Raw genomic sequence first — 6780 nt, forward strand, 5'->3', positions numbered from 1 at the left:
GAGGAGATTTTAGTCATGCAGAAAGACAAAAAAGTAAGAAAAGTCCTTGAGTGACAGGTATGAGAACATTTCAAGAGAAAGACAAAAACAGACCTCAAAAGAAAGCTAGGGACAGACACTGAGACAGAAACACAGGGCATTAAGAGAGGAGTGCAGCACAGAGAGAATGAGAAAAGGCAGGTGTGTCATTAGGTGTTTAATTTTTCCCTTGAGGCTATATGAAAGTCTAAGCAGAGAAAAAACAACAGTTCAGCTAGAGACTTTAGATAGGAAGAGCAGTTTGTGGAATGTCTATAATTTCCTTCCTCTTTCTCTTCACTATTCCTCCCATGCCAGGACCTATTAGCTCTTTAAATGGAGAGAGACGACACTCGAAGCATTACCCTGTGTACAATGCTTTGCACTAATTCTCTAGACAGGGAGAAAAAAAAACATACAACACATATTGAACACTGGTACTAGATTGTGCATTTTTAGAAATTAAATTGTAATGTGGCAGTTATTACCCATGTGTTTACACAGTACATGTATACATTGGGTATGTACTGCAATACATAAACAAATGAATAGCCAATGAAGAGAAGACTCTGGTTGTAAAGAAACTATATTTTCCTTTAGAACAAGCATGTATTTAAAATATGCTCAATCTGAGTGTGGTGTGAACACAACAAGACTGGGGGTTAGCCACCTTCATGTCTGTATGGTAAATATGAAGCTAACACCAGTTTAGCTCAGTGCATAGACTGAAACAGAGGGAACAGCCATGGCTCTGTCAACAAAATCCTCCTGCCAAACCGATTACTATTCATCCTGAGGGGGACATGAATGTGTGTACAATTCCATGGCAATCTGTTCAATAGTTGTTAAGACATTTCAACTACAACCACAAATTGAAATATAATGGAGGCACTCAAAGAAAGGTACAGGGACCACGGAAGTCTGGTTCACCAGGAAGTCGGAAACTATCCTCCAGGGACCATGAATGTCTGTGGATGGTGGACAGACTCACCAGCAGTTATTAACATCACTGGGGTCACGCTGCTACCATGGCAAAAATGTATGTATGTGTATACATTTTTGAGCAAGTGTTCTCTGAAATGAAAGAAATCATGACAATGTTATAAACCCTAACTTGTGTAGACATTTCAAACATTTTGTGCGTTTTGTGCAAGTACATGCAGTTCATTTGAGAGATGGCCTCTGTCCATGCACACACGCACGCACGCATGCACGCACGCACAGACTCAGGTCAGAGTTTGGTCACAGGATTACTCAGCACAAAAGTTAAGCCTTGTCTGCACAATCAGTCAATACAATGGGAACAATGCCACACACAGACACACACTAGCCTTGACATAACTCACATCTTTTCTGGAAGGATTAAGAGAGGAAGTTTTGTCTATGTGTATGTGTATGTGTATATGCATGTGTGTGTGTGTGTGTGTGTGTGGGTTTGTGAGAAAGTGTGTGGCCGGGCAGAGATGTGAACTGTAGAGGAAAGAGGAAGTAAGTAACTTATGGAAAAACTTTGGGTGTGATCTGGACATGGTGATGTTAACGAATGACATGACGAAAATAAAGTACTGAAAAAAATGTGTTTGAGCATTTCATTTCAACTTACTCTCAAGCACTGCCATCAAGTTCTGATACAGCGTGTTGGTTGTTCACGTTCCACACATCACTCAAGTACTGGCATGTAACAAATGCTACAGCTTTTTTCAGTTTGTCACAATATGTATTGATTGTGAGGGCAGACACTAATACATTGTTACTCCTCTCCATAGTTTTTTTTTGTTTTTTCTGACTATCCTTCCAAGAAAAATGACTATCACGGTACAATGGCAGACTCTTATGCACGACTCAGACAGGGAATCCCCGGTAAGTAGTTCAATGTTCCAAGAACAATGCAGGCAAAAAGGTACAAAAGGGACGGGCAAAAATCGTCGTCAGGAATCCAGCAATAGTCAAATACAACTGGGAAAACAAACACTTGGAATAATACTGGAGAGAGTGACACACGCACAACTACAGTCTGGCACAGGTCAGTGGGAATGGTGAGTATTTAAGCCCGGGGACTTGGGAAGCTGAAAACAAACAGCTGAATGAAAGAAGGGGCGGGGATGGTAATCAAACAGACGGGAACGCAGACAAAGGAAGGAAGACAAGAAACCTGACATGAGAGCAGGTGATTACTACAAAATGAAACCGGAAGTAATGACGACACAAACGAAACATAGAATAAAAGCAGTGCTGAACCTGACAATGACCAAATCAGTTATTTCAGCAAGTGCCCAAAACAACGCTTGCTTATGTTCAAGTAAAAAAGCTGTTTAGCAACCGTGGTAATTAATATCATTGTCTCTCTGGAGCGAAAAAGGAAGTCGATGTAACATTTTTGTAGAAGAATACATTTATCAATACAGGGAGAATGTTAGGGTGGATGGATGGGACAACAACATGTTAGACTTTCCTGTAACATGGTGGAATGGATTTTGCTGTGCCAACACAGTGATCTTACTGAAATAAATGAGTGTGTCAGGGTGGCCTGGTGATCAGGGACACTGCCTCAGAAGCAGGGTAACAAAGAGTAACAGGTTTGGGATCCCCCATCTGTCTTGAATTCTCCATGCTTCCTTCCATCCTCTTCTTTCCCCCCTCTCTTAGGTAATTCCCAGTTGCTACGCTCACGCAGGGTCATCCCCTCGGAGACTATTTCACCTGTTTGAACCGCACCTTGTTTGCCGACACTCTGGTGTCTAACCACACGTGTGTGTATGTGTTTGGAGAGAGTGACAAAGATGTTGACATTCGTGTTTGACATGAAAGGTTAATAAACTGCAATCAGTTGTCTTTTCATTTTCCCTTTTCACCCCAGGAATGTTTGTTACACCGTCCACACCCAACGATAATGCAAAAGTAAAGAACACCCACACACATCAAAAATATCAGAGATAGACTTTGCAAATGCATTGCTCACTATCATAAAGAACACATTAGGTGTGGCCGGGCTAGCTCAGTTGGTAGAGTGGGTTCACAAACATGTTGAGGATTGTTCCTCGATGCAAAAGGTCCAATGCAACCGTTCTATCCATTAACGGTGGAAATGCCCCAAAAAATAATCCAAAAAAAGACAACACATTTGGTACATGTACACGTGTGTACATCTTTGTTCATGTTTTTGCAACAGCATATGTGCACACACACACACAAGTTTCTGGTACTTGCTCACATCTCCACGTCAGAATGTTGCCACGGTTGATGAATGTGGTGACATTGTTTTAAAGTAAAGGATATTGTGTGTAACATTGGTGTGTGTGACTGTGAGATGGTGGTGTTTTTGTGTGGGGGTTTTATCCTTACTTGACCTTTGACTTGCCAAAACCTTCACATTTCAAAAAGCCTTCATCACAGTGCAGAAGGCATGAGAGGCTGTGTACATAAACACACACACACACACACACACACACACACACACACACACACACACACACACATTCTGAAGAGGTCAGAGGGCAGGAGCGGGTGGGTGTTGGTGTTGGCCTTCCCCCTTTCAGCTGTCCTGATTCACTGTCTCAACTGAACAACCCCAAAATAACCGTGGTTATCTCTCTGTCTGGGTGTGTGTGTGTGTGTGTGTGTGTGTGTGTGTGTGTCTGCATTGGCAGTTGGCGGGCAGTTGTGATGACAATGAAATATCTTGTTTTCCAAGGAAGGGAAGCAGTTTGTGTGTTTCCTCGACTGTCTAAGTGTTTATGTAAAGGAAGGAAGATTAGCTGGGCGAGCAGCCTATTTCTGGTCACGCAGTGTTAGATAGATGTGTTTTCCTCTCCATTGAGAGAAAGAGAGTCATAGAAATGAAAAGAAATATTTACTAAATGTGATCGAACAACAACTCTGAAGTCAAGACATGCACACGATTACAAACAGGAATGTAAGTTTAGCTACTTACAATTTAATTATATAAATAATCGCTTTTTATCTCTAACATTGTGCAGATGTACTGACAATGTATGTTCAAATTAATAAAACGTTGAGATTTTAGTTAATCGTCAGTCAAGTCAAGACTTTTTAAACTTGATTGCCTATATCATTGATTGACAAATGCATTTTCACACCACACACACACACACAACACACCCACACACACAACTCACACACACACCACACACACACACACCACACACACACACACACACACACACACACACACACCACACCCACATTACCAATCTTACCTCAATCATAACATGTTTGGTTTTAGTAAAGAACATGATCACAGTGTGTGTGAGTGTGTTGTTTGTGTGTGTGTGTGTGTGTGTGTGTGTGTGTGTGTGTGTGTGTGTGTGTGTGTGTGTGTGTGTGTTTGGAAGGGACAACCCAATGATATTGCCAGACTCCTTACCTTAATCTGCAGCAATCTTACAGTCCAGTGTGCTCCTGTCCAACATTGCCTCATGTGGCCAGGTGCTTATGCAAATAAATTAAAATCTGGGGATGCAAATGCAAGGGAAAGCAGCCTATGTGTTTGTGGGACTGTGAATATGATCTTTTATATTCACCACATTGCTCTGGTTACTTACATGTACATGCATCCACACACACACAGAGTTGACTATGCAGGGTTTGGTGGTGGAGTGAGAAGGAGAAAAGGATGATGGAAGCAATAAAGGGTGAGAGGTGTGCAGCTACTGAATGTGTACTTCTTTGTGTTTCTTGTTGTAACATGTGTCTCCCCAAGGCAGATGATGTAAACACAGATGCCCCTTTAATGTACATAATTTTTTAAGTATTTCCAACAACTTTTTAAGCCAACAATCCAGATCTGTAAACAGTAGTTTTGCCAACCCAAAAAAGTGGATACTTTTAGAAATATGTCTTGTCATGTCCAGGGAAAATGACACTTTTTGAAAATACTCTTAGATGAATGTATATGACAAACCTCTCACTAACACGGGCACTGTGCTAACTCTCAGTTCAGCACTGATGGATCTCAGTGCTGTAGCATTTACGATCCTCCATAAAACTAATATTTCTAACTCAGGCATCTCACTGACAACATCAACAGAATATTTGTTGCCCTGCTTCTATTTCATCTTTTTTTCATGATAGTCCAAAAAGTCTGGGCAATAGCAAAAATATACACCATTCATTGAACTAAAATTGTTTTTCAGTGTCAATGGAAAATGTTCTGAAAATGTTTTCACATGTATCTGCATCACTGTAAACACTTAGTCCCCCCCCCCCCACTGCCAGAGAAGAGGAAGGCAGGGAGGAGAGAGGTGTAGAAAACAGTTTGACTGCCAGCATTGTTCCGCAGTCAAATCTTTCTGGCTTGGTCCCTATCTCCTTTTCTTTCCCTCTGTATAATTTTTTGTACAGTCCAGTAATATTGCTTCTATCCTCCACTATCTTCTAGCTCATGTCTTTGTGTTGTTTTTTTCCTGTGCTGTTCAATCTGCCTCCTGCTGATTGCCTCCAGTAGCAGGCCTCACAGAGCGAACATGGACACACTCACACACACATGCATGCATGCTGTAAGAAACAGGAACAGGGGAGGTGGGGGGTTGCTTCCTGTCTGGCTGTAGATCTCTGTGTGTGTTTTCTTGGTTGGTGTATGTGTGTGTGTCTGGCATGCATCCAGGTAGTAGAAGTGCTGGGGAAGGAGAGATTTTAGTTTTAATGGTCACCCAGGAGACACTATACTGTTTGAAAGTAGCGGATGGCAATGGCAGACTCCAATTATTGGTGGTATGAAGTTTCATGAAAGTACATTCATATCTACAGTTCTGTGTCACAATGTCCTAATTGCCTCAAATGTCAATTGCTACGTGTGTATTTTAAATAAATAACAGTTCACCTATATCGTCTGATGTGATACTTTCTACATGCTTGCTGCACTGTTGCTTGACACAGGAGGACGCTGCAGAAGGAACTATAAAAACTCTGACTGAAAATGGGATGCTTTTATAAAGCATTTTCTACTTAACGACTCTCAAAGCACCTTACCCACTACAGGCACCATTCGTACACTGGTGGCCAAGGATGCCATTCAAGGTGCTCACTAGATAAACATTTAGCACATGCACACAGCAATGGCACAGGATCAGGAGCAGTTCGTTTTTCAGTGTCTTGCCCAAAGACACGTGGGCTACAGGGGTCAGGGATCGAACCACCAACCTTCCGATTGGTAGACAACCGCTCTACCACCTGAGCACCTGAAACAAATTGGCTACTGTGACATTAATGTCATAAATGAGAAGCACAAACTGGGGCTCGGGTAAAAGTGTGTTTTCTGTGAAATGTGAAAAAATGAAAGAAATTAAAGAAATGTGATTTTTCACACAACATCATATGGAAAACTATAGCTAAAGTAGTTCTTAACCAGCCACAACATTCAAATGTTGCTCAAATAGACAGCCAATTTTGTATGATTTTGCACTAATATGAAAAACATGATATTACAGTACCCTGGAAGACGCAACCTTGCATAATAAATGGAGGTAATTTGTTAACTTAGGTTCGGTAGCAGGGCCACGTCTAAACCACACCTCTAATCCCCAGACAGACCTACACATGCCGTGCTGCGCAGCCAGTCTTGTGTCTCTGATTGCTTGGCCCACCCTCCCTTTCCCTCTCCTTCATCCATCTTCCCCCTCTTCCCTTCTTGCCGCACATCTCTCTCATGTCTCTTCTAGGTAGAGTCTGGGGGTCTGTAAACTATTCGGGCAAAAACTGCTTCTGAGACGGAACCCCCACCCTGAGTCTCCTCCACCCGGTCAT

This window comes from Etheostoma spectabile, chromosome 15 (assembly GCF_008692095.1).
Source record: "Etheostoma spectabile isolate EspeVRDwgs_2016 chromosome 15, UIUC_Espe_1.0, whole genome shotgun sequence".
Lineage (NCBI taxonomy): Eukaryota > Metazoa > Chordata > Actinopteri > Perciformes > Percidae > Etheostoma > Etheostoma spectabile.